General features: G+C 37.7%; 1 protein-coding gene across 4 annotated transcripts in view; it reads left to right on the forward strand.

Annotated features, from left to right (window-relative positions):
• DAW1 (dynein assembly factor with WD repeats 1) overlaps positions 1 to 12530 on the forward strand; it is a 269838-nt gene that overhangs the window by 154600 nt on the left and 102708 nt on the right. The gene's annotated exons all lie outside the window — the stretch shown is intronic.

Consider the following 12530-nt stretch of genomic DNA (forward strand, 5'->3'; position numbering starts at 1 on the left):
GCAGTTCTTTTAGTGCTGATTTTTTTCAGTGGTTTGGATCCCTAAGTGAAATGGATATATTTTACCTTAATTTCTGTGGTGCTGTGTCTATCACTGCTATTAATACTCCTCTGCATAGACTGGCATTTTTGTATCATTTTGGTGCAAATTTGTCTTGCATGTAATTTAGGTGAGGCATATTGAAACCAAACTTATGGAATGGAAGTAAATGGGCTGTTTTTTCTGATAACAGATGCTGACTTGTGCCAAGTTATTAGCACTGATATGCCTTACACTGTGGAAATCCTCAACTCTATTTAAACATGTGGCTACTGAAATGCAACTCCCTTATCTGAGTAGTGCAGATTTAGCCAGAACAGTGATATGCTTCTTGGTCAAATAGGCCTTTTCCTTTTTTCTTTACATTTAGAAAGATCTTTCTTTTTGAAATTTAGGAGGCTAACTTCGTTAGCATTGATACCTGGAGAAGGTTTGCTCCATCAACTGCATGCAGATGTGGTTCTGCACCCATTGCAAAATCTAGGACTCTAATTTAAAAAGATAGTAGGCATCCTCATATGTTAAATACCATGGTTCAGCTGAATCCAAGTCCTGAATACTGTGATTTAGCTGCTCTTGTCTGAGGTGCTCTCTTTACAGCCCTCCCATACCTCCCTCAGGAACTGCCAGCTCTCCTAATGTGTCCCGTGAATGGCCAGACAGCAATTTTCAGCAAATTCGTGCCTGTATTCCTTCACAGATCTTACCTGAATTTCCTGCCTGTCTTTAGTGTATGCTGTATTCTCCAAGCCAAACAGTAGAGTTTGTTTGTTTTCAAGGGCACGCAGTACCATAGCAGTTTTTCACCCAGAGAGTGGTTGGGCACCGAACAGACTCCCCAGGGAAATGCTCACAGGACCAGCCTGACAGAATTCAAGAAGTGTTTGGACAATGCTCTGAGGCACATGGTGTGACTCTTAGGGTGTCCTGTGCAGGGCCAGGAGTTGGAATTGATGACCCTGATGAGTCCCTTCCAACTCAACATATTCTACGATTCTGTGATCTGATTTGCAATCTGTGCGCTGGTGCTCATCTCCTCTGTGCTGTGGTAGTTAGATTAGTTAGCTTGGCTCAGAGCCCTTACAGAAAGGAAAGGGAACACAGAGGATGAAATGCCATTTCTGCTGCCAGCCCTAAATAGCTTAGCTTGATATAGAGAAGGATTTCAGTGCCGAGGGTCATGGAATCTGTTCTAAATGCAGTGGAGCTCACCTATCGAAATCACTGTGGCAGTAACAATGTGCTCTGTGCACCTTCTGTGTGCTCTGCTGCATCTGAAAATTTCGAGGAAAGCAAGCAGGTTTGCATGTTTTACTCCTCACCTGCTCTTTGTCCTGTCTGCTACACCACAGGTGCACCCATATGTGCAGAGCTCCTGTGTTCTTGGAAAATGTCAGTCGCACAGACCCTCTGAATATCCATCCCATCTATTTTAACTGCAGAACCACACCCTGCCTGCAACCTGGCAGACATCAGAAGAGTTCAGGACTATCACAGGATATTATTTCCTCAGTAATAGATAGATCATCCAGGCAGACAAAGCTCAGCAACAGAGGCTTTTAAAACTTCCCTTAGTCATGTAAAAGAAAAATTCAGAAAAAATTACCTTAAAAAGAAGAAAAAAACCAATGAACACTTAAATATATATCTTCTAAATACTGCTCTACTCCTATAATTTAAATGGTTAAAAGGTATCTGAACTGCTTAGATCTTTTAGCAGCCTTTAGATACCTCTCCAGTTTTGCATGTCAGACCCTTAGTCACCCACCTTGTTGCCCATTCTGTTTCTAGTTTCTTAGAAACAGATGTAACAGCCTTTCTGTGCCTACAGAGAAGCTGTAAGGAAAAATACATCAAAATGTGCTGTTATTCTTCAGTAACTCCACAAGCGTTTTCACTGTATGAGCATTTTTTGGAGCCTAACACTTACTAGTTGTACTGTGGAGTTCTTCGTTGGCCTTATTGAAAGCTTAGTGTTCCTAATAATATGCCTTGAACAGAGAGTGCTACAACTTTTTCAATGCAAACAGCACATCATCCCACCCCATTGCCAGATCTAGCATCAAGTTGTTGCTGTTCATTTTTATTGTTGTGCTGACAAAGGATGTACTGTACTTTGAAGGCATTCTTGTTTTCAGTTTTTCATGGTAGGATGCACTTCTGTATAAAAAGTATGGTGTTTACTCTGTTATCCTCCCTTGCTTATGTGTGATGGATGATAAAGCTCTGCAAATGCAGTGTTGTTTGTCTTGGTTTTGATAGGAAACTGCAATTTGCTTGCAAAAATTGCTTCTTTTTTTGTGGTTTTAATTACGTCTGTGATGACAAAAGAGCATCCTGTCAAATGTCTCTCAACCTGCTTTGTAGAACAAAAGCTAATGGAAAACTGTTTATGTATTTGAAAAATAAGAAGTAAAATATACTTGAAAGGTGATAAATTCTTGGATTGCCTAAACAGATATTCCTGAGCTTTTGCCATTTGACTCTTCTGAAAAACAAACTGTTGTAATTCCTTGTTCAAAAATGTTTTTCAAAGATTTCCAGAAGTGACTCTGTTCAAAGAAATAACATGTTGTAGGTGTTTGGTATTAAGAAAAATTAAATAAGCAAAGAAACAAACAAAATTCCCATCACCAAAACCCTCGAGTTCACTTTTCTCAATATTCAAACAAGATAGATGACTGGCAGTTTTCTGTCTATTTGACCTGGCACTCATTGATAACCATGAAGAGGAAATAATTTTTTGTATCAGTGGAACAGTCAACCCTCCAGAACACATCATCAATTGAGTGGGAAACAGTTACCTACAAAGTTCATAACATTATAAATTATGCAATAATTCTGCAAGGCAGAGTGACGTGTGGATGTTGCTAAAGAAATGAAAGATTTACTTAGGTATGCAAAAACCTGGTTATTTCAGAAACTCACCTCAGACTCTAATAATTACAGTGTTTTTCATATCAGACTTTTCTGGAAAGTAGTGCTTGAGACCAAAGATTTTCTTCCTGAAAAAAATGGAATTAATTATCTGTAGTCTGTGTAAAGCACTAAATAAATGTAAAATCATGGGGAGTTATAACAACTTTAAGATAAGGTAATTTTGAAAAAAAAATTTAAATGAGTCCATGCTTCAAAATTTCCTATTTTTCTGGATTTATTGACTTAGATCAAATGTACAGCAGAACTGTTGAGAACAGAATCAAATACACTTGTACACAGTATTAAGGAAACCCCATGTATTTATTTAATTATTGCAGCTATCAGTATTGCAAATTACAGTCTGATTTTGCCAGGTTCTGCAGACTGCTCTATGTTGCCTCTTTGGTAGCTGTTCACTTCTGTAGTTCCACCCATTATGATATTTCAAAGCTTCTAATGAAATAAATTAATGTATAATGCTAGGGCAGTAATCCAGAAGAGTTTCAGAAAAAGTTCCATTTGCGAAATGGAGTGTTTAGGTTTCTTGTGTTTTTTAATTAGTTTTTCAGTGTATGAGTGGGTTTTAGTTCTCCAGTCTTGAGAACAGAAGCATCACAGAACCTGAATACCAAAATGCTCCATCTCGTGAGGCTAAATAAGCAGTCTTAAGTCATGAAGTAAATTAATAGAAGAAGCACAAAGGTCAAGTCTACACACTTGAAAATGATCTGTAATCTCTCTGCCTCAAGTGGTCAAAGAAACTCCTGGAGTTTTCCCATTGAAGAAAGCTCTGAGGAATCATCTGTGGGTTTTATGTTTGTTGCTGTGTAGCTGATGAAAATATTGTTCCATTTTACTTTCTACTCATGCAGCCATTGCCAGCTGTATTGAGTAACAAACACAAGACAAATGTCACTGGCTTACATACAAATATTTGTGTTTTTAAGATAAGGTATGGGCTAGAGTAACTGTAAAATCAAGACAGCTTTATAGAATAATATATATATTTATTTATATACACAAAAAAATCCTAAATACCCCAAAATCAAAACTGAGACTTCCTTAGTAGTCTGAACTGCTTAAAAGCTGAACAAATATCCTGAGAACAGTCTTGAAAACAGTCAAGGATGCTGTTTACTGCTTATGTAAATTGTGTTGCCTATCTAGGGGAAAAATCCCAACATCCCTCTTGAGATTTCGTTTTATTGCTAAAATTGTCCTGAGTGGTGTCCTGACATATGAAAATTGCTATGCAGGGAAGACTTCACACATGTCAGTGTTAGTCTCTTGATAAAACTTTTAAGTACTAGTCACTCTTACTTACATATCTTTCTTTTAAATCTTTCTTGAAACTTCTCTGCACTACTGTTAAAATCTGTTCTGTCCTGTTGAATTGGGCCTGATCTATTTGCCTGTGGGAGTTCATACCAGTTGCCCAGATATGAAGAAACCTGTGAACTGCACAGCATGAAGCCAATGATATCAATGAGACAAAACTTCATTTTCAGTCAGAAGAAGGATTAATGCCCAAGTTTATTGCCTGCCCCCTCCCTCATGTGCAAAGATGAAGTAAAACAAATATCCCAGTAGTCACAGTTTGTAGGACAGAGAACCATAACATGCTGAAATGTGTGGATTTAGGTGTGTGTAGGGAAGGGAGTGGAGAAAATAGGTGTAAACCTACTCACTCAGTCAACTGGAAATCTTAAAAAGATGTGGTTATAGAGTGGCAGGGGCTGTGACACTTTGTGTGTGTGTACTGAGCAATGTACGTTCACAGTCAGTGCTCCAGTTCAGTGCACATAGAGGTGCAGTCAGTCTATTTTGTGCGTCTCTACTGGGCTCTACTCATCTACGAGTTGGAGGAGGTCAGTGTTGTGAAAAAAAATACAGTGTTTAATATTTTTACAATATTTTTTAATCCCTGCTTTGATCCTGGGAGTATTTTATTGCGCTAACTTGAAATATCTCTTCTGATAGTAGTATATAGTTATACAAGGGATTTTTTTATTTTTGTTTGCTCCAAGGATAGGCACTGAAATGTTTCTGGGATTTTTTTTAATGCTATGTAATGATGAGGATCATATAAACCGCTGCTGCTGATATTCTCTTGATAGAGTAAATACAGAAAGGTTTCTTTGTGTCTGCTGACAGCCTTCTAAACTTTGGTTCTTCTAAACTTTTTCATGTTCTTTCTCTAAAGCTGAAATAGAATTGCCAGAAACGTAGATATACACAAGAGGCAGTTACAGGTTTGCAGGATGTGCTGAGACTCATCTGGGGACTTGTTTGTTGCTCTTTGTTTTTAAAGTGTTTTGAGCATGTTTTTGCTCTGCTGAATAAAATTCATATCTTCACTGAATTTATTGTTTAAATATGATAATTTGATGTCAGATCTTTTGCAGAATTTCTGTATCAAAACAGTTTAGTAAATAAAAAGAAAATGTTAAATATGTTTTCTCAGTTGCCAACTCATGCTGATGTGAAGGCCAGAAAATCCTCACAAATATGGTTTTTCTGCCAGATGTGATAGGAATTGCAATTTCACCTATTTGTATGCATATAACATGTGCTCTAGCTGCTGGCAGGAAAACTTAAATTTAAATGAGTGATGAAGAAATACATGGAATTGAATGCAGAAATTGTGTACATAGTTTTCGGAGCAGTAGCCCTCCCATCAGCAATGAATTGGATGCTGAGCTTCTTAATTATTAAAAGAAAGTGCTGGCTGTACTGAGAGTTGTTAGATTAGTGTTCCCCACATCGATCCTTTCACTGATGTAAAGAATATATTATGAAAAAAGCTTGAGGGATTTAATCACACATATATTGAAGTCAGTGGTGGAGTGACTATTGAGCTCAACACGGGGACAATGTTGCCATGATTTGCAGGACAGAGGGAAGTCAGCAAACATGCAGAGATGCCACTTGGCTCAAAGTCAAAATCCTAGAACTCAAGTATATTAACTTCCATGAGATATCTAGTGTTTGACCTTGCTTCAGAGGAAACAGCCTTTCTGCAGGGGAATATTCTTGTGGCATCTCAGAATGAGTCTGTCATGTTGAGACATCCTGGATCATAATCCACTGACTTGCCACACTTCCTACTTTTTTATGCATGTTGTGGTTACCATCTGCAGCATATTTGTTAGTTCTTTGCTTAGACCACACTTAATGACAAGGTCCTTAATTTTAAGGTTTTAGCTACTGGTTATTGGAATATCCGCAGCAAATCCATGGGACGAAGGAGAAATAAATGCATTGCTTTTGGTAGATTGTGGCAGCCTTCCTTCTCTTTAAGCTTAACTGATGTGGAAAAAGGACTTTGAACGCAAACTCCAGGATGTGGCTTTATGCTGGTTACTTGAAAGTGGCGGGGGGGTTTGTTTGGGAGTTGTTTTTTTTGTTGTTTTTCAACTAAAGGAGATAAATGAGGCAGTGTGGCAGTTATTGCCATTAGGAGGGTGAGTTTAAAATTTACTTACTTTTAGTGCCAGGATCAGCAGTTCTGCTTGTTTCAGGTAAATAGCTAATTTGATAGCAGGTGAGGAGTTGGCAAATGCAGCTACATGTTCATTGTAATTGTAATGCCAAATTAATTATAGTAAGAAAAACTTGTATGTGACTAAAAAACATAATGCATATAGATGGTGCTTAGAGAGTTTTCCCTATAGAAAATAAATGAGTACAGCCGTTGGTATATAATACTGTAAATAATTTAAGGTATAATTTGTGAAACACATTCACATAAATGGTTTGTTTAAATTAGCATGTTTGCAAAGCATTAATTTTGCTGTCCATGAGGGAAAAACATGCAAAAATATGATTTTTTTTTTTGTATTCATTGAATCTTCATTTTTTTAATCTCTCAGATTTTTATATACATAATATGAAACTTAAAGTATTTATATTATAATTTAAAAAAACAGATTCTTTAAAATAACTATGTGTCAACTCTGATAACATCTGTTACAATGCTGCTTCATTTCTTATTGGTTCTAGCCACTTGTCAGGATTGGCTTGCTTTTGTAGATATATGGGATGGATTTAGATGTTTTATTAATTGACCAGTAACACCATGTAACAGGCAATCTTTTTTTCTTTTAAAATTCATGTTTTTTTCTTGAGGGTTTTCTTTTCATGGGCTGAAAAAAGGATATATATTTTAGAAAAAGCATATTGATGTGCTGATGTGTGGTGAAGTGTTTGTATGTGACTTCTGCAAACTGTCCCCACTGGACACATTTGATTAAATAACACTAACTTGACCTTTTGGCAGACACTGTGATTCACATGACCTACTTAGAAGCTGTTTTGAAACTAAACCCAGAAAATACTCAATCTTCTCTCACCCTAATTGCATTGGTTAAAATGATAGATTGTCAAGGAAGACACTGGCAAAAAGAATAGATTCTGCTTTCAGAAACTACCAGCTGATGCAATTATGTCCCTAAATGGAATGTGGAATTGTTTTCTCCCAGGGAACACATAATTTAAAAACTAGCTTATGTTTAAAATAAGTGAAATCTGAATTTCTACCTGCTGCTAGCATTCAATCATTGAAATCTTTCTTCTGAGTGGTTAGACTCAGACCCTTGGTTTCCTAGCAAATATCACCGCTTGGGACACAAAAAGTATCCAAGAGGTACCTCTCCACAAGTAAAAATCTCTGCTTCCTATTTTGCCTTTATTCCTCATTCTTGTTGGAACCTTTGTCCTCTTCTGACTCTTTTCCCCCTTGACACTGCTGTCCTCCTCTTACCCTTCTGGACCTCCTGGATTTCCTGGGTGGGCTTCAGCCATTTGTTATCTCCAGCACTACCATTTACTGCTCTGTTCATAATAGGTCTCATCAGGACTTGAAATGTATGTGGGAAATCTGAAAAAAAGGACAAACTAGTGCCTAGGGTCAACATTCAAGAAAAATTCATCCCCAAAACTGCTGAACAGGATCTCAGCATACAGAAGTTAGGGCTCAACCTTTCATCATTACAGCTTTTTCGTTTGGGCAAAGGGTTAAAGATGCCACCTTCCCATGGTGTAAATTTACTGGATCATCTTCCATTCTGAATGGTGCTAGGCCCTGGAATATCCTCTCTGCAAGGCTTACAAAGTTCCCAGGCAGCTGAGTTGATGATGGCAAGATCCCTGGCAGCATTGCTCTTCCACACATGTTTGAACATACAACAGTCTGTAATTCCACCTGGGAAAATCAGAAAGAGTTGCAAAGAACTGGATGTGTGTGCTCTTGGGAAAGGTAGAGCTTTCATTCACATTAGGAAGGTTCACACTAGGAAGATTGACTGTGAAGCAAGGAGTAATTCCACATAGGTTTTTTTGGTTGGTTGGGTTTTTTAATCTTATTGTGACAATGCTTTTCCTTTTTCCCTTTTCCTCCTGTGTTTTTCTGTGCTGGTGAGGGGAGCTTCCTACAGTCTGCCTGCACATTTAGGCTCACTTGGGCTCCTACCTTGATCGCAGTCTGGGTTGTTCACTGGCATGTCACTTCATTTACAGGCATCTGTTTGTGCTTAGAGGGTCTGTGTGCATGCATGAATGCATGGAAAGATTAAAGAATGTGCAGTTCTTTTATTCTTTCACTGCACCCTTTGGATGCTGTGTGATATTTTATGTGACATTTTAATGTGAAATTTCTGAAAATGAAATTTAGCTCTTGGGTCAAAGCTCCAGCTGGTATGAAATAATTTGAATTTGGCATTGATTTGCCCAGGCTACAGTCTGGGCTACTCTTTTTCCAGAAGGGTAGTATAAGTTGATAGAAAGAAGTTCCTGTTTTAAATCACTGCTGGATTAGCGTGAAACTATTCAGCTATTTGACGTTGTAGTAAAATTGCAATGGTGGTCAAAGCATTGACATAGATTGACTTTCTTGCACGATTTAGCCCAGCCCACTGCATTGGTGTCCTGTGTATCTGTTAGAAACAATTCTGGGCTAAATCCTGCTGATCCTGTCCCAGCTATAATGGGCCACACAGTTGGCTCCGCTGAAGTCCCTGGGAGAAGGCCTTATCTTAATGTGGGGAAAAACTAGTCTTATACAACCAGGAAGATGTAAACACTGTTGCTGAGTTGTGACATTTTTTGGTCACTTTGAATGTAGCAGACACTGAAGTTAAAAAAAAAAAAGAAAGATAAGATAAAGCCAATTTGGTAGCAGGGGTCAGATGTTCTCTGGTTGAATCAGCAGACAGCCTCTGATATTGGCTTCATTACACCTATTGTTACTGTGGACACCTTCATTTAGAACCACTAGTGTGCATCAGATATTTCTCACAGCAAGGAACTGAGTCTGAGAAACAGCAAGAACAAGTATCAGCCATAATCACATTAATACTCAACTAAATGCAACATCTCAAACAGCCAGAATAAGTATTCTGCTGGGTCCTGTTGTTGATCCTTCAATAAATTCAGTGGAGCCAAATTAATTTGTACAAGCTGAAGTTCTTGTGCAGTTAGTATTATTTTTGAATGGGCTTCCAAGTCACTGGAAAATAAAGAGTTTAGTGGCCAGTGGAAGGAGGAATAATAATTTCCCTATGGCACTGAAAGAAGCCATTCTTTTACCTTGGAAGAGAAACAGACAAAAAGTTCTGTAGCTCAGCTCTGGGCTACAGTTGCCCACTATTTAAGTGGGTAATTGGGGATGTGAACTTTTAAATACTACTTATGTCAAGCCGTACTGTCAGAAGGGTTTTCTGATCAAGAAATGAGAAGGGTTTGCAAATGAAAGTAAGTCTTTTGAGAAAACAGAATCACCTCTTCTGTGTTTTTCTCTGAGTTAAGATGTTGATTCTTCAAAGGATACTGCTTGTGTGGACCATGGCTCTGAATATAACACCACACAGGAAGAATTGACAGAGCTTTTGTTGACTTCAGTGTTAAGATGTTTGAGGTATGCCCTAGCTTCCACTGTGCCCAGGGGCCAAACTTGAAGAAAAGGAAAAAATGAAGTAATCATGTTCAAAAGTTTTAAAGATAGTGGTTATTAAAAAAGGGGCTGAAGAAATTAGAGCCCACTTCTGAAAAGATAGGACCTGAAGGTTAGTTCTGGTTTTTCAGGCCAGCTTCTAGAATCTGTCTGTGGGAACTAATTCTTTGAATGGAAACTTTGCTCTTTCAATGTTGATGGCAACATTTCCATGAATATCAGTGGAGCCAAGATTTCACTTTATATATTCTGGTAAATCTTTAATATAAATGTCACAACATTATTGGTGTATTTTAGGACCTTATTCACTTTACCACACTGAAATAAAGAGAACACTTTTTCATAAATGAAATGCATTAAGCTGAAGTTTGGCACAAAAATGCCATGTTTTTACAGCAAAATGTCCTTCTTATGAGATTTAGAGTGTTGCTGACTGCAGAGGTCTCTGTGCAACACTTATTTTAGCAAATAGTCTATTTTTAGATCCTGTTTGTTTCAAAATCTAGGTCAGCATGCTTGGCAAACTGGAAAGAAGGATATGCTGTAGGACTAGAAGACATAGTTCTGAAAGACAATACAGACATTGCCTTTTTCATACTGGTGATACCAATTTTATTTCTGGATTAGAAACTTCTGAAAGCCTTTAGGATTTATATGTTATCACTAGAAAGTAGTGGTGGTGTTATGTCTCCATTGCAAATACTTCTTTATTTGTTATGTAATTCTCAACTTCTTTTTTTTTTTTTTTTTTAAACACCAGAAAGTATTGAAAAAATATTTCTGGAGGAATTCACTTCTATAAAAAAATGAGTAAGTGAAAAAACTAATTAAAAAAAACCCTAATTCTCAAAGAAATTTATGACTGTTCATGTACACATCATATGTGGATCAGAAAAATCATTGTATTTCATAATATTCAAGAAACTATAATCTTTTGCTTTTTTGTACTCTTAAAGTATTTATAGTGTGCAATAAACAGAGCAGTAAGAAAAGGGAAACCCTTTTTTTGTAAAACTGGTAGCCAAGCTTACTCTAAGACTTTCTGAGTGCTCTGAAAAGTTTTGCAGATCAGGAAGAGACTGGTTTGCTCAGCAGTCCCAGCTTCTGCCAGCTGATTCGAAGGGTTCGGAGCTATTTTGCTCTTATCCAAAATACATCGTTTAATGTAATACTGGGGTATACCTCCCAAGAAGGAATAGTTTTTCCCTTGAGGTTAGAATTTTCCGTCATGCAAGCAAACATTTTAGCAAGTATTCACTTTAGGTAAACCCATGACAATGGGCACAAAGCAAATGCATTTGCAAAGACATTTCTGTGTGGGGAGGCAAGGTTTATTCTAATCCCATCTCTTAATTGGATCATAAATTTGTTTGGGTTGAAAAAGACCTTTAAAGATCATCTTGTTGACCCCCCGCTGCCATCAGCAGGGATATCTATCGCCTTTTCAGGTTGCTCAGAACCCTGTCTAACTTGACTTTGAACACTTCCAATGATGAGGCATCCACATTTTCTGTGTGTAACCTGTTCTAGTGTCTCACCACCCTCATTGTAAAAAAAGTCTTCCTTAGATCCAAACTAAATCTTTCCTCTTCCAGTTTCAAAGCTGTGTTGCTTGTCACCTTTGTGAAAAGTCTTTCTCCATCTTTCTGATAAGTTCTCTTTTGGGAGTTGGTTGGTCCAGCTGCTTTTGCCTTCTGGAAAGGTTCTTATCTGACTGCAGGATTTTTTTATTCTCAGTTGTATTTTCCTTTACTCTTTCTTTTCAAGTTTTTATGGGTAAACAAATGTTCATGGGGAAAAAAAAATTTCTAAGTACTCTCTCTTCTCTTGCAACTTTTCTGTACTTGAACTCAACATCATCTCTCTGTAGCATAACAGTTATTTGCAGACTGTGGCTTCAAATGAGGCATAATCAGGAAGAGAAGATGAGTGAGTGGCGAAGAAGCATAGATCACATTTTCATGCAAATATACTACTAATAAGCTGAGGGAACAGCCCTGCTTTTGAACATAGACATGCTAGTTGGTGGAATTAGCATCTAAATTAAACCTTTATCTAATCCTTCTAGAAGGTCGTAATTTGTTTTTTCAGTTCTGCCCTGTTACATACTATTTCATTTGTTTTATATACTGCAGCCTAAGTAGTGATGTATCTTTTCTCTTTTTTCTTTTTTTTTCTTTTTTGCAAAATACTATTAATCTTGACACATGAAACTGCCATCATAGGATCATAAGGTAATTCAGGTTGAAAGAGACCATAGGAGATCTCTTATCCTACCTCCTGCTAAGATGTCTATGAGATCAGATCACTCATGGATTTATTCAATCTGGTCATGAAGACCAACAAGTATGGAGACCATCCAGCCTTTCTTGGCAACCTGTTCCACTGTTTGATTGTCCTTGAGGCTTTTCCTCCCATTATATTAAGTCTGAAATGCTCTTGTTTCAATTTATGACTGTTTCCTCCCTCCATCCTGCACTGTTGTGAAGAGCCTGCTTGTGTGTTGTTGATAAGGTTGTCTGGAAGGATGCTCCAAAGTCCTGCTTGAAGCCTATTCTTCTCCAGGTTTGACAAGCCAGGTTCCTTCAGCTTCTCCTCAAAGGGAAAATGTTCCAGCCCAGTT

Source organism: Corvus moneduloides, chromosome 10, assembly GCF_009650955.1.
Source record: "Corvus moneduloides isolate bCorMon1 chromosome 10, bCorMon1.pri, whole genome shotgun sequence".
Classification (NCBI taxonomy): Eukaryota; Metazoa; Chordata; class Aves; order Passeriformes; family Corvidae; genus Corvus; species Corvus moneduloides.